The sequence below is a fragment of the Triturus cristatus genome, chromosome 3_1, assembly GCF_964204655.1.
Source record: "Triturus cristatus chromosome 3_1, aTriCri1.1, whole genome shotgun sequence".
Classification (NCBI taxonomy): domain Eukaryota; kingdom Metazoa; phylum Chordata; class Amphibia; order Caudata; family Salamandridae; genus Triturus; species Triturus cristatus.
Genome location: NC_140583.1, coordinates 33,027,443 through 33,051,109, shown reverse-complemented (window position 1 = coordinate 33,051,109; position 23,667 = coordinate 33,027,443). Strand labels below are relative to the sequence as shown.

The following is a 23,667-nucleotide window of genomic DNA, read 5'->3' as shown; positions in this document are numbered from 1 at the left end:
TAATTCACATTTGTGCATTGGTTCAAATGGGGGGCCCATAAGTCTTGTTAGAACAACATTGAGATTCCACACTGGGGAAGGTGGTAATCTTGGAGGAAGAATTCTTTTAAGACCTTTCATAAACGCCTTGATGGCTGGTACCTTAAAAAGGGACAGGTGTTGCCTATTTTGCAAGTAGGCTGCCAAGGCTGCTAGGTGTAAACGTATAGAGGAATACGCTAGATTGCATCTTTGCAAGTGTAGTAGATAGCAAATGAGGTTTTGGATGAAAGCATCCAATGGATGTATGTCATTATTAGCGCAGTAGATGGCAAATCGTTTCCATTTTGCGGCATAACATGCTCTAGTAGTAGGTCGTCTGGCTTCCTTTATGATATTCATACAGTCTGGAGGGAGGTTGAGGTACCCGAACTCTAAGACTTCAGGAGCCAGATTGCCAGGTTCAGTGTTTGAGGATCTGGGTGTCTGATTTCTCCATGGTTCTGTGTTAATAGATCCGGGGAGAGGTGTAGTTTTTGATGTGGGACTAAAGAGAGTTCCAGAAGTGTGGTGAACCATGGTTGACGTGCCCAAGTGGGAGCTACTAGAATTAGTGTTAGCGACTGTTGTTTCAGTTTGCGTACCACAAATGGAACGAGTGGGAGAGGCGGAAAAGCGTATGCAAATCTGCCTGACCAGTTCATCCATAGGACATTGCCCTTCGACTGAGGGTGTGGAAACCTGGCGGCGAAGGTTGGGCATTTTGTGTTTTCGGGAGTGGCGAACAGGTCTATGTCTGGTTGTCCCCATTTTTGGAAGAATGGGAGTAGAACCTTGGGGTGTAATTCCCATTCGTGGATCTGCTGTGTGTGGTGACTTAGGAGGTCGGCCACCTGGTTGTGAATTCCTGGGAGGTGTTCTGCTAACAGGTAGATGTTTTGGGGAATTGCCCATCTCCAGATTTGCTGTGCCAGTTGGGACAGTTGGAGAGAATGTGTCCCCCCTTGCTTTTGTATATAATACATTGTCGTCATGTTGTCTGTGCGTATGAGGACAGTTTTGTTCTTTAGGTGTACCTGAAAGGATTTTAGTGCCAGGAACACCGCTAAAAGTTCTAGGTGATTGATGTGGAGCAGTTTTTGTTGACTGGTCCATCTGCCCTGAGTGGTATGTTGAAGGAGGTGGGCTCCCCACCCCGTGAGAGATGAGTCGGTAGTCAGCACAACTTGTGGAAGAGGCTCTAAGAACGGCCGCCCTTTGGACAGGTTGATGGTGTTCCACCATTTCAGTGAGCGAAGTGAGCGACTGTCCACCAACACCAGATCGGTAAGTTGTCCGTGAGCTTGGTTCCACTGTTGTGCTAGACATTCCTGTAAGGGACGCATTTGAAGTCATGCGTGTGGGACTATGGAGATGCATGACGCCATCATGCCTAAGAGCTGCATGAACACTCTTGCTGGAAGAGATTGATGAGTTTGAAATTGAGAGATGAGATTTTGTATACTGGCTATCCTGGCAGTGCTGGGATAAGCAATGGCTTTGGATGTATCTATGGTTGCTCCTAGATACTGGTGTAAGTGGGAGGGCTGCAGATGGGATTTGGGATAGTTGATAGTGAATCCCAAGTTGTGGAGGGTTTGAATAGTGCGATGAGTGTGGAGAACGCATTTTTGGTGAGTATTGGCTTTTATGAGCCAATCGTCCAGATAGGGGAAGACATGGATCTGTTGTCTTCTGAGGTGCGCTGCCACGACTGCTAAGCACTTGGTGAACACCCTGGGTGCTGTTGTTACTCCAAATGGGAGAAATGTAAATTGATAGAGTTGCCCGTCTACCACAAATCGTAGATATTTTCTGTGAGCGGGATGCATAGGGATGTGAAAGTATGCGTCCTTGAGGTCCAATGTGGCGAGAAAGTCTCCCTGTTGTAATAGTGGGAGGACTTGTTGGAGGGTGGTCATATGAAAATGATCTGATTGTATATACTGGTTTAGTAGTCTGAGATCCAGTATGGGCCTTAACGTTTTGTCCTTTTTGGGAATGAGGAAGTATAGGGAATATACTCCTGTTCCCCGATGTTGAAGAGGGACTGGTTCTATTGCATGTTTTTGTAACAGGGATTGAACTTCTTGTTTGAGGAGAGAGAGATGATGTGAGGACATTGGACGGTGTTTGGGCGGTATGTTCGGGGGGGATTGTATTAGTTCGAGGCAGTAGCCAGACTGGATAATTTGTCTTACCCACCTGTCTGTGGTGATGGAAGTCCAGACAGGTAGGAATTGTTGGAGCCGCCCCCCGACCGGAGTGGAATGGTCTGGGGGGGAGTGGTGGTAAGTCACTGTTTAGTGGCTGGGGAGGTGCGGGTGTTGTTGTTGTTGCCCCGCCCTCGACCTTTGGTGTTGTTTCCCCTATAACCCCCTCGAAAATATCCTGTTAGGGGATGTTTGTCCAGAATTTTTAAAGGTGGACGTGGTCTCAGTTCCCAGATTTTTGGAGGCTCCTCTATAAAAGGAGCGACGAAAGGAACCCCGGGTTTGAGGAGACTGCTGTGCTCCCATAGATTTGGCAGTCTCATTATCTTTCTTCATTTTTTCTAATGCAGTGTCCACTGCAGGGCCAAATAGCTGCTCTTGGTTAAAAGGTTGAGCTAGAATCGTGGTTTGAACCTCCGGTTTAAAACCGGAAATACGGAGCCAGGCATGTCGTCTGAGTAAAACGCTGGTATTGACCGCCCTAGAAGCAGTGTCTGCTGCATCTAAGGCGCATTTAATGGAGGCATTAGATATTAATTTGCCTTCTTGAATGAGGTCAGTAGCCTGGGATTTAAAGGGCTCAGGCAGAGGTTGCATAAGGTCCTCAAGTTGGTCATAATGCGCTCTATCATACCGGGCTAACAGGGCTTGGGTATTGGCAATACGCCAGTGGTTTGCCGCCTGTGCGGCGACTCGTTTGCCTGAGGCCTCTAAAAGCTTAGACTCCTTGTCCGGGGGAGGCGTTTCTCCAGTTGTCTGGGAGTTAACACGCTTCCTGGCATTTGACACGACCAAGGAGTCTAAAGGGAGCTGAGCTTTAATGTATGCAGGGTCCTGCGGGGCTGGTCTGTATTTTTTTTCAATGCGGGGGTTGAGAACACTAGCTCTAACAGGGTCTTTAAAGACTTCAGTGGCATGCTTTATAACCCCTTTAATCATGGGCAGTATGTGAACAGTTTTCTGTGACTGCTCAAAAGTATCGAGGAGAAAGTCCTCTTCAAGGGCGTCTGTGTGCATTGTGACGCCATGGAATGTTGCTGCCCTATTTATGAGTTGGCCAAACCCCAATTGGTCATCAGGAGGGGAGGGCTTGGAAGGGTAGGTAGTGGGGTCAGGCATGTCAGGTACTGGATAAGACCAGTCATCTACTGGTGCTGTGTCTGGGAACGTAAAAGGGTCGTTTGGATCAAGAGGATCTATAAGGAAATCAGGGTCCGCCCCTCCCCCTAAATCATCATCATCATCATCATCCTGTGGAGGTGGTGAATGAGAAGGAGATGGTAAAGGTAAAGGAGAAGGAGGAGGAGGAGGGGGGATGGGTTAGGAGGTAACACAGGAGAGGAAGGACGAAGCGGTGAAGTAGCACAGTCCTTCTTCCGTATGGGAGCTGGAGGTGGTGTGATGTCCAGCTTCCGTTTTTTTGTATGGGACTGCAGTCACATGTCCGGTTTCGGGATTAATGTAGATCCGCTTTTGAGTAGGATCTGGGCGAAAAAGTTCATCCGGCTCCGAAAGTGGTGGTGGCGATGGCCGTTTCGGGTCTTTATGAACTTTTTTCGGTGCCGATGGATTTTTCGGTGCCGATGGAATTTTCGGTGCCGATGGAATCTTCGGTGCCGATGGAATCTTCGGTGCCGGGGGACCTTTAGGCATCGGTGTCGAAGAAAGTTTCGGTGCCGGTGGAGACTTCGGTGCCGAGGAACGTTTTGGTGCCGAAGGAGATTTCGGTCTTGAAGCCTGTTTCGGTGCCGACAGTGGAGTTTTCGGTGCCGAAGATATTATAGGTACAATAACATGAGCTTTGCTCGAGCCCGAGCCACCTACAGGCTTAGATGTCTTCGGAGCCGGGCCCGAGGGCGGGGCTTCTGAAGAGGATTTTCGGTCGCGACTGGGCCCAGCTGGCGGAGTCTTGGCCAATGTCTTTTTGGATGGGGTAGGGGCAGGGGGGGGTGGTACTCACACGCTGCCCTGGAGTGATGAGGTCATCGGAATCGTCGGCCTCGGACACGATCTCGAGATCTTCGGTGTCATCTTCAGGAACATCCTGAGCAAAGATGTCCTCCGGTTCTGGAGCTGGTTTGGCCATAATATGGCGTCGAGCTCTTCGGTCCCGGAGGGTCTTCTTGGAACGGAAAGCGGTACAAGCTGGACAGTTCGATTCGTTGTGTTCCGGCGACAGGCAGAGGTTGCAAACCTCGTGGTGATCACTGTGGGGGAACTTCGCTCCACACTGGGGGCATTTTTTAAAAGGTGTCCTGTCAATCAGCCGCTTCCGGAACCGGTCCGAGTTGATTTCGATGTCGATGGAATGAAAATGGAAGAGTTATGTTGATTGCTGGAAGTTTTCTGCTGGAGCGGAAAAAAGTTCATCCGAACCCAATGGCGAAAAAAAACAATCTGACGATGGAGTGGATGCCCATGCGCACTGTTGTCCAGGGGAGGAGTCACCTATCTCGTGACCAAAGGCTTCTTCCGAAGACAACAACAACCTGCAATCATCCGAGCCCAACACCAGATGGCGATCTTATCCTCAGTGTGTGACTCTGCAGCTCATATGCCTCGAACATTCTATTCAGGGCGGAAAATCCTCAAATTGTAACATTGTTTCATGGAACATTGCTGGGATTAGTTCTAAATTGAGTAATCAACAATGGTGGGACTTCGTCATGCAGTTCGAGATGTTGTTACTTCAGGAAACTTGGGCTAAGGAAGCGATACATGTGAATGGGTTTAGGACCTACCACACTCCAGCAGTCAGTGTCCATAGTGGCCGGGCGAAGGGAGGTTTATGTACTAATATCGCAAGCACTCTAAACGTAGAGAATGCCAGGATGCTCGCCAGCGAGGATTACTTTCAATTGATTAAATTAGACATAGACCCTACACGTTCAATAGTCCTGGCCAACTTTTAAAATAATATCCCGTCAGGACAAACTGGCATAGTTATATCCAACATCTCGATTTTAGCCTCATTTATAGCCATATCTACAGCAATAAGTAACTCCCTTATCAGGCAGAAAAAGAACATTGGATCATTACAGGGCTGGTTTGATACTAACTGTTCTCGAGCGCATTCCCAGCTAAAGAAGGAGCTACAGAAAACTCCTAGAAACCTTATTGCCACCAGGTTGGCCAGAGGAGTCTACAAACAAGCACTAAGGGACAGAAAGTCAAAAATGAAGCAGGAGGCTTGGGAGGCCCTATATTTGGCCTCAGTAACGAATGACAGTGTGGCATTCTGGAAGGCAGTTAGGGCTCCTTTTTTAGCTGGTGATGGCGGCCCGTCGCTTGAGATAGCGATCCCGGTGGAACAGTGGATTAACCATTTTTCCCAAGTATACAATGGCAAAGACCCTCCTCTTACGATAGATATGCATGCCCGGGAGACACGGGGGAAAAATAGTTTTTTGCAACAGAAGAAGTTATGGTTCACCCTAGAGGAGGTGGAGAGGGCTCTTCTCGCAAGCAAAGGAGGAAAGGCCCCGGGCCCTGACGGGGTTCCCATTGATATATTTAATCAAACGTTCCCATGTGGGGGCCCCTGCTGGTGCAAGTACTTAATGCAAGTTGCAGCACACATTTTTAATCTACTTGGGTACTCTCAACCATTGTGCCAATTTTTAAAAAGGGGAATAGACAGGATCCAGGATGCTACAGACCAATTTCCCTGCTAGATGCCATAGCAAAAGTAGTAGGTAGAGTTCTACTTGAGCGTCTTCAAGACTGGGCAGAGGAGAACTCCATCCTGTCAGACTTGCAATATGGATTCCGGCCCGGCCTGGGGACCGTAGAGCAGGGTTTAAATCTCTCTCTGTTGGTGGGGAAATATACCAGGGCAAGGAATGGGCACCTGTTTTTAGCATTCGTGGATCTCACAGCCGCTTTTGACTGTGTGGTCCACGCTAAATTGTGGTCAATTTTAGAAGTCATGGGAGTCGATTTAAACATTATTTACTTTCTTAAACGTGTTTATTGTGATGCAAAGGCCTCTGTGCGTTATGGCACAAGGGGTGAATGCTCAGAAGTCTTCCCGATCAGGAGCGGAGTCAGACAGGGATGTGTCTTGGCTCCTTTCCTTTTTAATCTGTATATAAACGGGTGGGGGGAGGCGCTCCTGAATGACAATCGGGACTACCCTACAGTAGCGGGCCGTCCGATTCCAGCGTTTTTGTACGCGGATGACGCGGTGCTGATGTCCCGTACTCAAGTTGGCCTTCAGCGGGTCTTAAACAGCTTCTCCCATTTTATGAATCAGCTAGGCCTAAGAGTGAACACAACTAAAACCTTTATTATGCGTTGTGGTAAAGGGATCAAGAAACAAAAGGATATGTTTATTGGAGGCCAAAAAATCGGGGTCACTACAACATTTTCGTACCTTGGTATTCTTTTTGACTCTAATGATACATGGGTACAAGCCGTCTCCGCTAAAAAATTGGCACTTGTACGCACCACTTCTGCTCTAAGTGCCTTCTTAAGAAAACTGGGCAAAAGACCACTGGTGGAACTTTTAAAGATCTACAAGGCTAAATGTGTCTCAGTGGCAACTTATGGGAGCGGAGTCTGGGGATCTGTTGACCCTTTACCAATTCAAGGAGTAGAAAACTTGTTTTCAAAATATATTTTATCTGTACCAAATAGTTGTGCCACAAGTGTTTGTCATGCTGAATTAGGCCTGTAATTCATTTCTGACCTAATCAAGATTGAACCTGTGCTCTTGTGGCACAGATTGTGGCTTAAAGAAGAGGCCAAATTGAATAGAGACTTCCTCTCAGACATTTTGAAATTGGAGGGAGCAATGAGGATACCATGGCTCAAATATGTTTTTAACTTTTTAAACGACCTCGGCCACCCAGAATTTTTCACTAATCCTAGTACCCTCGGCACTATATCAAGGAAAGAACTAAAAAAAGATGGTTTGTTTCTGTTAGAGTCTGCCAGAATGACTACAGAGATTCTAAAACCAACAGTCTTGCACAACCAGATGGTTTTAAGTACTTTTAATATTCAACCTTATTTAATTATTGTTCAAAGCGCTTATAAAAGGTTTTTGCTGACCCGCTTTAGGATGGGAACTTTTCACCGCCTTGTTACATTTCCCACAATGAACGAGTGATCTCAAAATCTTTCACTTTGCCCTTGTGATAACATTTCATTACAGACCACGATTCACGTTCTTCTTTTCTGTAAATATTATTCTGTATTACAGACCACATATTTAAAACCTATTTTAAACAGCTTGGATTACGTCAATGCCAACCTGCCTTATTGGCCTTGCAATTACTGGACAATGAGTACAGAATTTATAGTGTCACTATTTTCTTGAACAAAACTCTGTTTTATAGAAAACAATTGTTCAATATTTGATTAATTCTTATCAAAAGCTCCTTAAGTTTAATACTATTTTATTCACAAAATGTTTTTAATGTACAAGTGTAAAGACTTTGTTTTCTTTTTATTGTGCTTTTATGATTGTTTTTTCTCAAACATTCGAATAAAGCTTTCTTGATTGAATGGAGTACGTTCCATCGATTGCTAGCAAGCCTGGCACGGGTAGGCCCGACAGCCCTCCACGAGCTTTCTGATCGAAGAAATTTGATTGGAAACAATACGCGGAGAATGGGAAACGCGATCGAGAACCAATACCGTCGAGGGTAGTGGATTGCACACTGAGGGGAACCCGAGAAAAGGTGTCAAACTGGAGTGCAGCAATTCACGTCCGAAACCGATGGCGGAAAAAAAAAGCTAACAATGGAGTCGATGCCCATGCGCACTATCACCGAAAGGAAAAGTCGCCTACCTCGTGACTGGAAAGGAATATGCTACTTACCAGTATGCATCTGTTCTTGGCATGTAGAGCTGCAGATCTACACACTTGTACATAGATCGCCATCTGGTGTTGGGTTGGGCCCGGATGTTTGCAGTTGTTTTTCCTGTTGGAAAGTCTTTGGAAGTCACGAGGTCGGTGACTCCTCCTTTGGATCGTATTGCGCATGGGCTTCGGCTCCATCCTCAGATTGTTTTTCGCCAGCAGGGAAAGATGGAGCGTAGTAATAACAGTGAAGATGCCCATCTGTGTGTTATCTAAATAAGACAAACTGGAACAGATAAAGGTAGCCGGGGAGGCGGGTGGGCATGTGTAGATCTGCAGCTCTACATGCCAAGAACAGATGCATACTGGTAAGTAGCATATTCCGTTCGAGGCAAATGAGCTGCAGATTACACACTTGTGCATAGATTTTATAGCAGTACCCATCCTTAGCGGCGACCACCCGTATCTGTTGCAGTGGTTTGAAATAGTGTTTTGAGTACAGCCTGGCCCACACTAGCTTGTTGCTTAGTTTGCACATCTACACAATAGTGTTTGGTGAAAGTGTGCGGTGTTGACCATGTAGCTGCTCTGCAGATATCATCTAATGGGATGTTCCCTAAAAATGCCATTGAGGCCCCCATTTTACGTGTAGAGTGGGCTTTAGGGGGAACGGATAGCGTTGGTTTTGCTTTGTGGTAGCAAATCTGAATGCATTTGACAATCCACCTAGCTATCCCTGCCTTGGAGATGGGGTTGCCTTTGTGTGGTGGTGAGAAATCGACTAACAGTTGTTTGGTCTTACGGAAGGGTTGTGTTCTCTCTATGTAGTAGAGTAAAGCTCGTTTGACATCTAATGTGTGAAGAGCTCTTTCTGCAACGGTGTGTGGTTGCGAGAAGAATACTGGTAGTTCTACAGATTGGTTTAGATGAAAGGGAGAAATGACTTTAGGGAGGAATTTTGGGTTGGTACGGAGAACAACCTTCTTAAGGTGCATTTGTAGATAAGGTTCTTGAATGGTAAGTGCTTGTATTTCACTGACCCTTCTGAGGGAAGTGATGGCTACAAGAAAGGCGGTTTTCCATGTTAGGAATTGAAGTTCACACTTGTGTAGTGGTTCGAAGGGAGGCCCCATTAGTCTGGTGAGAACGATATTTAGGTTCCACACAGGTGAGGGTGGCACTCTGGGGGGAATTATTCTTTTAAGGCCTTCCATGAATGCTTTAATGGCAGGTACTCTAAAGAGGGATAGATGTTGCCTGTTTTGTAGATAAGCTGCTATGGCTGCAAGGTGCAGTCTAATGGACGTGTAGGCTAGATTGCATCTTTGTAGGTGCAGTAAATAGCCTATGATGTGTTGAATGGACACATCTAGGGGATTGATGGCATTGTTGTGACAATAGACAACAAAACGTTTCCACTTGGCGGCGTAGCACGCTCTAGTGGTAGGTCGTCTAGCTTCTTTGATGACATTAATGCAGTCAGGGGGAAGATTTAGGTAACCGAATTCTAGGATTCCAGGAGCCAAATCGCAAGGTTGAGCTGAACTGGGTCCGGGTGCCTGATCTCTCCATGGTTCTGGGTTAAGAGGTGTGGAGAGAGGTGTAACTTTTGGTGTGGTACTACAGAGAGTTCTAGCAGTGTGGTGTACCACGGTTGTCTGGCCCAAGTTGGAGCTACTAGGATTAGTGTGAGGGAGTGTTGTTGTAGTTTGCGCACCACTAATGGAATGAGTGGGAAAGGCGTATGCAAATCTGCCTGACCAGTTCATCCATATCGCATTGCCTTTGGACAGTGGGTGTGGATATCTGGCGGCGAAGCTTGGGCATTTGGTGTTTTCATGGGTGGCAAAGAGTTCTATCTGTGGATGCCCCCACATTTGAAAGTACGGTTGAAGAACTTGTGGGTGGAGTTCCCACTCGTGGAGTTGTTGTGTCTGTCTGCTGAGGAGATCTGCCATAGTGTTCTGGACTCCTGGGACATGTTGGGCTAGAAGAAGATTTTCTGGGGTATGGCCCATCTCCATATGCTCAATGCTAGCTGAGAATGCTGTGGAGAGTGTGTGCCGCCTTGTTTTTGTATATAGTACATGGCTGTCATGTTGTCTGTGCAAACTAGGACTGCCTTGCCTGAAATCTGTGTTTGAAAATATTTTAGGCCTAAGAAGATGGCTAGTAACTCCAGATGATTGATGTGGAGTAACTTTTGTTGAGGTGTCCACCTGCCCTGCATGGTGTGATGTAATAGGTGAGTTCCCCAGCCGGAGAGCGATGCCTCGGTCGTCAGTACTATCTGAGGAACCGGGTCCAGGAACGGTCACCCTTTGGAAAGGTTTTTGGTGGTCCACCACTGCAGAGAGTGATGGGTACGACCGTCTACCAACACCAGATCTGTTAATTGACCCTGGGCCTGGTTCCATTGGCGCGCTAAGCACTCTTGGAGAGGACGCATCAGGAGTCTTGCGTGAGGTACTATGAATATGCAAGAGGCCATCATCCCGATTAGTTGTATAAACACTCGAGCTGGAAGGGAGTGTTGTGCCATAAATTTGGCGTGTAGAGCCTGAATGTTTGTAATCCTGGCCGGATTGGGGTAGGCTAGCGCTTTTGAGGTGTCTATGGTGGCACCGAGGTATTGTTTTATGTAGGACGGTTGTAGATGGGACTTTGCCTGGTTTACTGAGAATCCCAGTTGGTGAAGTAGCTGGATAGTGGCATACGTGTGTTGTACACACTGGTTGTATGAGTTGGCTTTTATCAGCCAGTCGTCTAGGTATTGGAAGACATGGATGTGTTGTCTTCGCAGGTGTGCGGCCACTACTGCGAGGCACTTGGTGAAAACTCGTGATGCTGTTGTGACTCCAAATGGGCGTACTTTGAATTGGTAGTGTTGGCCGTCCACTACAAATCTGAGGAACTTCCTGTGAGCATTGTGTACAGGAATGTGGATATAGGCGTCTTTTAGGTCTGAAGTGGTCAGGAAATCGTTTTGGGAGAGCAGGGGAAGTACCTGTTGAAGTGTTACCATGTGAAAATGGTCTGAATGTATGTATTTGTTTAGGAGCCTGAGGTCTAGGATGGGCCGTAGAGTCTCGTCCCTTTTTGGTATGAGAAAATATAGCGAGTAGACCCCCATATTTTGTTGGTTGGTAGGAACCTGTTCTAGCGCCCCTTTTTGTAGGAGGGAGATTACCTCCTGCTTTAGTAGTGTTAGATGTTCCTGTGACATTGGGCGGAATGTTTGGGGGGTAGATATTAGTTCTAGGCAGTAGCCTGACCGAATTATTTGTGTTGCCCATTTGTCTGAGGTGATGGTAGTCCAGACAGAAAAGAAATTTTGGAGTCTTCCCCGACCGGAGTGGGATGGTCTGGGGGGAGATGAGGTGAGTCATTGGGCAGGTGCGGAGGAAGAGCGGGCGGTGTTTGTCTTGCCTCTGCCTTTATCATTATTGCCTCTGTATCCGCCTCTTTGGTAACCCCTGGTAAAGGTGGATTGGGTAGGGGCCTTAGATGCCGTGGAAGCAGTGTCAGAGGAGAAGCCCCTGGATGTGCTCCGAAAGGAAGAACGGCGAAAGGAGCGTCTGGGAGGATGTGATTGTAAGGCTCCCATAGACTTCGCCGTATCCGTGTCTTTTTTCATCTTTTCTAGGGCCTCATTCACTTTTGGGCCGAACAGATGTTCCTAGTCAAAGGGGTGGTTCAGGATGGAAGCTTGTACTTCTGGTTTAAAACATGAGATCCTTAGCCAGGCATGGCGACTGAGGAGGATGCTAGTATTAATGGCTCTGGAGGCAGTGTCAGCTGCATCTAGGGCACAACGGATGGAGGTATTGGTGATAGTTTTGCTCTCCTGAATTAACTTGTTTGCCCTATTCTTATATTTGTCAGGGAGGTGTTGCATTATGGCTTCTAGTTAGTCATAATGGGCCATGTCGTATCTTACTAGTAGCGCTTGTGTATTAGCGATACGCCATTTGTTGGCAGCTTGTGATGCAGTGCGCTTGCCGATGCGTCCAAGCGTTTTTACTTTGTCAGGTAGTAGTGCTTCGCCTGACGCTTGGGAGTTGGCTCACTTACGTGCTGTAGACACTACCATTGAATCTAGTGGTGCCGGCCCTCTGATGTAGGAGGGATCTGTAGGGGCGGCTTTATATTTTTGTCAATTCTCGGGTGTGAGAAAGTGGTCTGTATATACTGTTCCCAAATAGGTACAGTGTGTACAGAGTCCACAGTCCCCAGAGGTTTGGCAGAGGCTAAAGTTAGATATAACCTTACTCTCTAATGTGGTAGCTTGGTCGAGCAGTAAGGCAGTATCAGAGGACAGTGTAAATAATTTGTTGCACACACTCAGCCAGCAAATGGTCTCACACACTCAATAACTGAACCCTAGGCCAATGGTTTGTATATAAAAAATATATGGTTGTTTTATTTTAGAACCAACAATAGGTATTAAAATATACTTTCTCAGAATGAGATGCTTTATATAAATACTTTTGCAATATGCAATTGACTTTTGTAGAAAGTTACAAGTGGTTCCAATAGGCAACACAATTTTAAACACAATAATGCATTAAGTTCAATGGAAGTTTCAAGTTATTTGCCACAGATTACTTTTAGGATTACTTTTGGAATTCCAGGACTGGATCCTAGATTCAGTCCTGGGTCAGTACTTGGAATCAAGTGATGAAAGTCGACTTAATTACTGTGGTGATTTTTAGACAATATTTTGCTATTTTAAAAGTTGACACTTAGAAAATATTTCATAGAAAACAGTCAATGATTCCCTATGGCAGAAAATTCAAGTTACAGGTACAGTATGTTCTCGTTACTTTTGTAATCCAGTACTGGGTGCCTAGACTCAGTACTGGGACCTTTATCCAAAACAGGCAAGTAATTACGTTTTCAGAAATTATACGATTTTTAAAGAATATTTAAAGGTTGCACAAATTGACACTTAGAAGAAACTTCACAGAAAAGCAGTCATGATTTCCTATGGGAGAAAACTGGGTTACTGGTGAGTACAGTTGTAAGTATTTTTCAGAGTCAGTGCTGGGCACCAAGATCCAGCACTGGGAGCTCACCTAAGAGCAGGTGAGTATTTTCGTTTTCGTTACTTGGCTGATTTTTGGTCTATATTTTAAGTTTTGAAAAGTCCACACTTAGAAGAAATTTCAGAAAAAGCCAGTCAATGTTACCCTATGAAGAAAATAGAGTTATCGGTTTAAAGGTAAGTACTCGACTGGCAGAGTTAAGGTTCTGGGCATAGACTCAGGGGTCTCCCAGGGTCAGGTAGGTACAGTTTGTTCACCCCCAGCGGCACAAGGGCAACCGGGTGCAGGGAGAGTTAGGCCCAATGTTATCCTACGAGATGTAGTGGGGCCTTGGTTGGTGGCTGCTGACTAGCAGGCCACGTGGCTGTGGGTGCTGGGCTCCTGGTCACTTACTCAGGGGAAGTGGGGAAGTAGATAGGTGTAGAGGTTGCACTGCCAGGGCCACTCGGGCGGCTGGGTGCAGGGTGCTTTTGAGCCTTCGGGCGCTCAATTGATTTCAATGGGAAACCTCCGGTTTAGAAAAAGACTGCAAGCTCGGGGACGAGGATTCCTCAGGTGCCACCACCACTTCGAGAGGTAAGTTGGGTAGTTGGAGGATAGGTAGGTACACCGGGATTGGGCACAGGGGGCTGCGGGGCGCCGGGTGCAGGGGTGCCTTTTGGTGTTAGGAAATCTTACCCTCTGTTAATCACGGTTGGGGGGGGCACCTTGTTCTGAGGCTGCAGGCTTCTTCAGGAGTGTCGAGGGAGGTCCTTCGGTGCCAGACTCGGGGTCACAGTCGCCGTGGGGTCGTCTTCGTGGTCTTTGTTCACTCCGGCACAGGCCAGGCTTGGCTGGTGCAGAGTGTGCTGGGTTCGCGGTTTCGGGCTGCTGCCAGGGATTAGAAGTAGATTTTGAGTAGAGCCTCTACTCATGGGAGTCCCAGGGGCTTAGAGTCAAAAGGTAGCCAGGTCCTCCGGGGTTTGTGAGGTTGCTGGCCACAAGAGATGCCGGGTTGGAGCAGGAGCAGGTTCGAGGGTTGACAGGCCGGTAGGGCTGGGGCCAAAGCAGTTTGTGTCTTCCTCTTATTAGCAGCTGCAGGGCAGGTCTTCTTTCTTCTAGCTCTTCTTCGGATTTTGGAATCTGGGGATGGAAGGTTCAGGGTGCCCCTAAATACTAGATGTAGGGGCGTTACAGGTAGGTGAAAGGCAGGGACCAATGGGTCCGTGTCCTGGGGTGGGTACACCCCCTATCCTGCCTCTATCCTGTAGGAGGGGGGCAGTAGCCTAGTCCGGATTGGGCAGGGCTTTCCATCTGCAAGATAGCGAGAGCCCGGAGATGTGCTTCACCTCGCCTCCCCCACCTGAGGGGTGGGGTTGGCAGGCTGGCACATCCCCTGTCCTTATCTGGGGTTTCCGGCCAAGCTTCCCGCCAGAGAGGGGGGTGGCAGTGGCCTGGGGAAGCGCACAGAGGCGGCATGCCTTTGACGCTTCCCCCTGCCCATCCAGGGGGAGGAGATTTAGCACCTCGCCCAGGATGTGCATTGTTGCAGACCCAGGAGAGCAGGGGCTCTCCTACCCGGGGGTCCAGCAACATGTCTGCTGTGTGGCAGCCTAGGCAGCCTCAGAACAGACGTGGATTGTAGGTTTAGGTTTCAGGGGGCCTCTCTAAGATGCCCTCTGTGGTGCTTGGTACATTAAATCCAACACTGGCATCAGTGTGGTTTTAATGTGCTGAGCAGTTTGATACCAAACTTCTCAGTCTTCAGTGCTGCCATTATGGTGCAGTTCGTGTTTGACAAGCTCCCAGCACCATGTACTCTTAGATGGCAGCACTGCACTTACAGGACCCAGGAATGGACCTGGGTACTGTAGGGGCACAGGGCTCCTGCCTCTGTACCCACACCACTGGCATAGGGCACCCAGCTAGAGGGGTGGCTGATGTATGCCAGGGCAGTGTAGGTTGTGGGCATGGCACACAGGGATGTGTGCCATGTCGACTCTGTTTTGTCTTGTACCCAGACACTCAGCCTGCAAGAGCAGTGTGTGTGTGTTAGGGTACAGGGCCTCTAAGGGTGGCACAATGAGTGCTGCAGCCCTTAGAGGCCTTCCCTGATCACAAGGCCCTGGGTACCTAGGGTACCATTTACCAGGGGCTGACATGTGGCCAGGGTTTGCCAACTTGGGTTTTGTGTGTTTTAGGGAAGGAACATAGGCCCTGGGCACCTAATTGGCAGGAGCCCAGGGCACAACAAGGAAAAGTGCATCAGCTATTGGGCAAAAAAAGGGGGGGGGGTTACTGCAACAGAAACCCACTTTCTTACATCGGGTTAATGACCCTGGCTCTCACTGGGTCTTTAAAGATTTCTGGTGCGTGTTTAATAACTCCTTTGAGCATGGGCAGTATGGAGGTGGCCCTATGCGTAGTGTCAAACATATCGAGAAGGAAGTCGTCCTCCACGGGGTCGGTGTGGAGATCCACTCCATGATAGTGTGCAGCCCTCTGTAGTAAGTGGTTGAACCCTAAGGAGTCTTCTGGTGGGGATGGTCTCGAAGGGTAGAGATCCTCTTGTGGGACGTTAGGAATGTCAGGGATGTTGTAGTCGTCCCATGGGTCTGGGGAGCCTGTGGGAGTGGGGTCCTCTGTAGGTAGGCCATGGGGCACGTCTCCTATGTCATCATAGACATTATCATTATCATCCGGAGAGTGTGTGGGGAATGATGAGGCAGTGGTGGAGAAGGAGAATGTGGAGGAGGTGGTGGAGGTGGTGAAGGCATTCTGAAAGGGGAGATAGCAGAGTCCTTCCTCTTTGGAGGTGGAGCTGGGGCAGGTTTTTCCAGCTGTCTTTTTAATGCTGAGCATTAAATGTCCGGTTTTGGGGTCCTTGATCAATGTCTTTTGCAATGGATCAGGTGTAAAGAGTTCTTCGGATGGTGGTTTGTTCGTCGGCGCCGAAGGCATCGGGCCGGTGGTTTGGTTTTAGAGTCTGTGCTAGTCCGCTGTTTGGAACTATGCGGCCTGGAAAGGGCTGTCTGTTTATTCGGTGCCGAGATGGTTTTCGGCTTCGAGGTATCGGTGTCGGTGGCCTTGTGTTTTTTGCTCAGTTCCTGGGATGGTGTCGGTACCAAGGAGGTGGAGCTGGTTTTCGGCGCCGAGTGTTTCGGTATGGAGTTCGGTGCCGAGGAGGAGGCCATTTTCTTTTTCGGCGTCGGTGCAGAGGAGTGTCTCTCGGCACCGACGGTGGGCTGGCTCGAGCCCGAGCCGCCGGAAGGCTTAAATCGGCTTCTTTACCAGTCCCGAAGGTGCGGTGTGAGAAGCAATGTCTTTGGTCTTACCTAGGCCCGGAGGCGAAGGTGTGACCGAAGCCTTTTTCGATGCCATTGAGGGTGTGGGGGTGGGTAGTTCGTTACTCACGACCCTCTGTGCCAGAGCGATGTCCTCCACATCTGAATCGTCGGCTTCGGAGACGCAGACAAGGCCCTCGTCGGTGTGTTGTTCTTCTGGAGCGTCGACGCCTTCCTCGTAGATGTTATCTGGAATCGCCGTCGACGAGTGTGCCATAGTTCTCCGTGCCCTTCGGTCCCGAATGGTTTTCTTGGACCGGAAGGACTTGCACGCCGGACAGTATTGAGCCTCGTGTTCAGGGGAGAGGCAGAGATTACATACTTCGTGGAGATCGGTGTGGGGGAATTTGGACCCACATCGAGGGCACTTCTTGAAGGAAGTCCTTTCCATTAGCCAGGACCGGAGATTGGGTAGGCACAAAGGCCGTCGTCGACGACGGGAATCGAAGGTTCTTGATCGATGAGAGCCGCGTCGAGTGTGAGGATCGCGATCGAAACAATACCGCAAATTAGGGTGAGGATTGCACGTCGATAGAACTGGAACTGTTCGGAACTGGAGCGCAAAGATCACATCCGAGCCCGATGGCGGAAAAAGCAATCTGAGGATGGAGCCAAAGCCCATGCGCAATACGATCCAAAGGAGGAGTCACCGACCTCGTGACTTCCAAAGACTTTCCAACAGGAAAAACAACTGCAAACATCCAGGCCCAACACAACACCAGATGGCGATCTATGCACAAGTGTGTAATCTGCAGCTCGTATGCCTCGAACAGACTTCTTCGAAGAAAAACAAAGTGAAAACATCCGGACCGAATACTAGATGGCAGGCTTATGCAAAGCGTGTGATCTACAGCTCGCATACCTCGAAGATCATATTTAATGTGGTCAAAGCAAAGCCCTGCTGGGCGAAGGTAAAAAATAAACAAAAGAACCCGAGAAAGGGGTGCAGATGGAGGATGATCATTTTTATCTGTACACCATGCCAAAATCTTGCTCCAACATTCCTGATCTACACGAGAACTCTAGGCAGGAGTGGTATGGGCGGAAAGGCACACAAAAGGCCGGAGCTCCACTCAAGACAAAGTTTGAGTGAGAGCAGCCTTGGAAACTCTACCATGCAAAACTGCTAATATTGTGTGTTCTCGACAGAGGCAATCAGATCTAACCAAGGCTCTCCCCCCTCTTGGAAGGGACCTTGCGCCCCCTCTGGATTGAGACACCATCCTTGACCCGCTAGGCATAGATGGCTCAGTTAGTCTGCTTCGGCGTTCGGAGAGCCCACCGGGTGTTGAACCAATATGGCAGAGGTGGTGTCTGTGAACTCCTGTACCAGCTAAGGAGAGAGTCTTTCAATGCCAATCAGTTCGCTCAATGCTCCAGTAGATTGATGTGGAGTCCAGATTCCGCTGGAGACCAGAGTCCTCTGATCTCCACCTCTCCCAGATGACCACCCCAGCCCAGGAGTGACGCATCTGTCACTATAGTAGCTCTGGTTGGGAAAGGGAGAGGGGTCTGCCACAGGGGTCTGCCACAGAGGTTTGTTTGCCACCAGTGCATGCCTTTTGCATTTCCCTTAGAGATCTAGACCATGTTGGAGAGATTCCCCTGATGCTCCGCCCATGGAAACATCAGGTCCCACTGCACAGCAGCTGGCATATGCTACTAGCAGGATGCAGGAGGCCATATGGCCCAGCAGTCTCCGAGGCAGTCTCACCGAATCCAGGGTAGAGGATGAGCCATTGAAATCAGCCTGGAGTCGCTGCTCGGGAGGATAAGCCCAAAAACTGCACTGTGTCCAAAACAGTTCCAATGAAAGAGAGAGTCTGACACGGAGTTAGGTGTGACTTTGGCATGTTGATAGTGAACACAAGCAAACGCATAAGGTTCGAGGTGGTAGACAACTGCCTGTGGTGAGCCTCCCTTCAAAAGCCAATTGTCGAGGTAGGGGAAGACTGCAACCCCTGACCTCCAGAGGTGAGCTGTAAACACTGCCATCACTTTCGTGAACACCTGAGTGGCGCATGTAAGGCCAAAGGGGAGGAAGGTAAACTGATTGTTCTCTTGGCCGACTGTGAACTGTAGATAGCGCCTGCGGCAGAAAGGACGGGGATGTGAAGATATGCGTCCTGCTAATCCAACAATACCATCCAGTCTCCTGGGTCCAGGGCTGACAGGAATTGCGCAAGCATGAGCATCTTGAATTTCTTCTTCTTCACGAAGAGATTGAGAAGATGCAGTTCTAGAATAGGACGAAAGCCTCTATCCTTCTTCGGCACAAGAAAGTAGCGCGAATAGCAACAACAACCTACTTCTGATGCTGGCACTTTCTCTATAGCTCCCATGGCCAAGAGACACAATACTTCCTTGCAGAGCAAGGAAAGGTGGTCCTCTGTCAGCTGGTCATAAGTAGATGGCATGGGTGAACGTGGTCACAAAGGGGAGGAAGTAGTCCCTTTGGACAAGCTGCAAAATCCAACAGTTGGATGTTACGGACCTTCAATTATGCCGGTGATAGCATATCCTGCCCCCGATTGGATGCCCATGATGGTCGGAGGGAGAACTAAAAGGGTTTGAAGGCTGTGGCTGCCAGGGGGTAGTGGACTGGCTCAACTTCTGGCTACCTATTCCATGTGGTCCGTGGGAACCACGCCCTCAACCACAAAAAGATTGCGTGACTTGTTGGCCATGATGGCTGGGTGTGTAAAGGCGGAATGGGGTTGACGAGAGACCTTGGAAAAGCCAAGGACCTTGCCATAGCCCTGCTCTCCTTAAAGCACTCCAGCATCGAGTCTGCCTTCTCTCCGAACAAATAGGAGCCATCAAAGAGCAAGTTTTTAAATATGTTTTATATAGTGCAAACTCGAAGATATCACGTATCAGAGCGCTTTACATGAGCACCAGTTTTGTTACAGATGGACACATTCATTTCTGCCGAGACTCGATCCCGGTACCCCAGCTTCAAGATCGACCGCTCTACCAGTAAGGCTATCCCTCTCAATCCATGAGCAAAGCTTGGACATTTCCTGAAAAGCCACTGGTTCTTAGCCAGGCAAGGCGCTTAAGGGCCACTGACGATAAAATCACTCTGTCTATTGAGTCTGTCATGTCCAGCCCACATCTTATGGATAAACTGGGCTGTATCTCTCCTGTCAGCAATTGCTTAAGAGAGTATGTCTCGGGCCTCCTCAGAGACTATGGGTAGCACCTGCGCAGCCAAGTCCCAGATTGCATGGGAGTACCGGGCCCAGAGGCACGAGGTGTTCACCGACCCCAGTGCCAGACTGGCAGAAGAAAACATCCTCTTCCCGAAGGTATAATCCTTTTGAATTTATTATCCGGTGGAGTGGTAGGTAATGCGTCGGGGTTGACTATGGAGGTGGAGGCCTGGACCACCAAGCTCTCTGAGGTGGGGTGCTGGGTGAGCAAACTGGGGTCCCCTAAGGCAGAACGATAGAAGCGGCCAATTGTCTCGTGCACAGGAGCCCATGTGCAGGGCTTGGACCAGGCCCCGAGTAGGAAGTCAGGAAGGTCTTCAGTAAAAAAGTAATGGCTCAGTGGGGGCAACCTTGGCTGAAACACCTCTGTCAAGACGTTTGTTTTGCCTGCCTCTGCTGTAGCGCAAGGTCCAGGACCTCAGCCGCTCTCCGCACCTCTATTGCAAATGAGGCATCCTCCTCTGTAGCCGTGGAAGGGGGAAGAGACAAGGCCAGTATCTAGGGAGGTAGCCAGTCCACTGGCAACCGCCAGATTCTTTAAACAGTTGTCCTCAGATCCGCAGACTTCTCCCAATCATCACCCAATCCAGGTTGGTCATATGAATCAGGCACTGCTCTGATATGGGAAGTTTGCCCACAGTTGGTACCAGAGCTGGAGTCGGTCGCCGCTCATCTTCGCGAATGATATCGGAGCCTTCCTCGAGACCGAGAACTGGAGCGTCGCAGAGTCAATCGATGTCAGGTGGCAAGGAGCTTGAGGGAGCATTCCCATAGCACCTTCGGATGCATGGTGCCTCAGTCCTCCCATGCCTTGGCATTGTGGTCTCGGTCAATGCACAAGAGGAAAAAAAAAAGTTGGGCCCATCACCGACATTTGTCGATGTAAGGGGGCCACATGGCTTAAAACCTGCCCTTTTGGGGGACATGCTTTACATGAGGAGACAAAGTCTAAAAAAATCTTTGTTAAAAGGTCGAAAAAAGGTCGGTCAAAAGGCGACTGGGGAAAGCCATTCTCTGGATCTGTGCTGACTGGCAGTGAAAGAAAAGAACTGACATCAACGCGCTGGGGTGGCACCTAAATAGGCACTGCATACGTCACATTCGGTGTAAAAGACGCCACCTACTGGAGCGCAGGGGTACTGTTCACCCACAAATTCCGGATCCAATATGACGCCTGGGGAATGTCCTACGGTAAGGAATGTGTGGCTAGAAGTCCCTATCAGATAAAGATCATACTGGTGAAGCCTAAACTACTCCAGTTCTATGTCGGCGTGTGGGCACAAGCAGAGCTACATGGTACCACCTGGTGACACGTGAGAGCTATTGCTGGGGAAACGTTTTCTAAAGAATGGAAAGATAATTCATAAACGGAGTAAACTGAAGATGTAGCCATCAAAATCTATTCCATGTGTCAAGCTGAGTTTTGTTTACTAGTCTTAACACAGCTCCTAAATATTGCTTGCAGCATAAAAGGTTATACACAGGAATGATAAACCAGCATTGGCATAGCCAATAGGTCTCGCTTTAGGGACCTTATGAGTATTTAGTTATGGAACTGTTGCATGGCTAAACACTTATAAGGTCCCAAAGGCGAGACCTATTGGCTAAGCCAATGCTTGTTTTTCTTCCAGACTGCAGTGACAGGCACATTGATGTGCGCATGATGAGCGTTGTAGAGGAAGAGAAATCTCTTGTAGAGAGTAATTTTCTCTCTGGATTTCCCTTCTCAGGAGCAGCAGCATTGTCGTGGGGTCACCAGGGCTTTAAGTGGACGTTTTTTCAATATTATATACATGCCATAGTTGCTGCTTATTTATCTTATGCAACTAGCAACCATTGACAAAGCCAATAGTCCTGACTTCTAGGTATGATGTGACTACTTGCATCATATATCTAGATGCCATGACAGGAAGGAACTGCAATATACAAGTCGGGCGGCACACTGTGCTAAACAGATTTTTATCTTAGGTGTTTAGGCCACGCCCTTCATTACATTGACCACGCCCCTTTGGGAGACCCCCCCAGTTTTTTCATCCCACTTAAAGCCCTGAGTTTAAGGTAACTAAGGTTTCGTTAAGGGGTTCCAAGGCACACCGCCAGGGGTGAGATGAAAAAAGGGGTGGGGGTGAGGTCTCGGTACTGGAGTATTCGTTCAAACAAGTGCACCATTGAAATTTCTTAAAAGGGGGCGTGGCTTGTATAAATAACGGAATAGCTAAAAGATACAAAATAAAGCACCGTGCTTCAGACAGGTATCACCTGACAAGTATTTGGGGGGCCTCTGATTTATCCAATATTGCGTGCCAATTCACCGCACTATAAGGAACATATGCCTGAAACAAGCCAGACACTGATTTTGCCAATGCTTTTTAACTGTATCATAAATGAGTAACAATGATTTTGTTGTGAATATTTAGAACTGAAAGTGTCAGTTCTGAAAATATCTCCTCCGACGACGATTCATCATCTGTGCGTGCCTCCCACGCACACACTTTCATATAGAACAGTGATTACAATCACTGCCGAGAGGCCAAGGATTGGATGAGAGAGTAGTCCGAGCGCCTTTAAGACCCACTCACTGGCATCGCCAGAAATTCCCCCAGTCTTCACTCCAGAGCGTCTAGAGGTAAGTAATTCTTTATTGCTCAGTTAATTAAAACCATTTCAATCAGCATACGTACATGTAAACAAACTTAAAATACAATTTTATCTAGTACAACCCTTTTGTCAGTAAATTTGATTAAAATTACTTAAAAAAACTTTAGAAACATTTCATAAGGCTGAAAAGTGCATTCTAATAATTAGGCATCATTTAGCGCTTTCCATAAACTAAAAGATGAATCGTTATGTGGCCCAAAAGAGTCTATGATCAGATCCATGCAACTACAGGTTCTTAGAGCAATTTTGAGCGGCGCCGTCCGGTGGACGTGACAGTTCAAAGGTGGGCCATTGGTTGCAAACTGCTTCTGCGGTTTTTGCCGTTGTGACCAATCCATAGTTGAGGAAGTATTCTCGCTTGTTTAAAAAGGACGAAATTTGATGTTTTGTAATTGAGGTGGGCGCAGCCAGAATGTCTAGGAACGCAGCTTATGTTGTTTTATGATGACTGACATTTTCTTGAGTCCCCTTCGTGTCAGCGTAAAAGTTTAGAAGAGTCCGAAGTTTTTTGCATATGCAAGGTTTTAGCGTTGAGTTGATTGTGCCTTGTCGTTGCCCAGTAGGGCAGTTGGACTTAAATGCCGTGAAAGTTTGTTTCGTCTGGTCTCTCCCTTCTGGTATTGTGCTTTTTTTCCACTTCTTCCAGAAATTTGACAAGATGGCTTGCTAATGGATGTTTTTGCCATCAAAGCATGCTTTGACCACCTGCCGGCATGTTCTTATTCCCAATTACTTTAGGGTTGGTTTTAAATGATAACTGTGCACCTTTTCCAGTCCTTTGCAAATGCCTATTAGGTGAAGGATGTCCTCTTTTGGGTCCCCACAAACGGCAATTTGTTATCGTTTGTGGCCGTTTCCACGGGGGGAAGATGGTTTTGTGATGGAAGAATACCCAGCCGTAATCGTATAAACTTCTCCTTTGTAGTGTGTGTGTAACCGACTCCTAGGTAGCTTTGGCAGGAGCGGCTGGTATAGTTTGAGGACGGTCCAACCGTGAGCCCTGTTGGCTAATGTTGCTTTGTCCTCTATTAGCGAAATAATTCTTACAGATTTATTTACTAGTTGTTTGAACGTATGATGAGATCCAATGCACTTCCAGGCATCTTGTAGTTCGAAGGAGTCTATAGAATGCTTTAAATAGTTTGCAGCTGCACTCTTATTTTTCCTTTCTAACTCCTTCCAAAGATGGTGATCCAAGCTTGAGATATCGGCTCCCTGTATTTTATGCCAATTTTTGGCATAGGCGCCCATTCTTTCTATTCTTTGATTCCTCAAGCCGAATTCAAGCCTTATTTGTGCCTGCGAGGTGTACTTATGCAGATTGAATATCATTCGCATAGCCCTAGCTGTTGTGTTATCCAGTATCTGCGCATCCCTCCCTTG

General features: G+C 48.0%; 1 protein-coding gene across 6 annotated transcripts in view; it reads right to left on the bottom strand.

Annotated features, from left to right (window-relative positions):
- The window catches only part of PHF21A (PHD finger protein 21A), a 737,785-nt gene that overhangs the window by 567,835 nt on the left and 146,283 nt on the right, over positions 1–23,667 (bottom strand). The gene's annotated exons all lie outside the window — the stretch shown is intronic.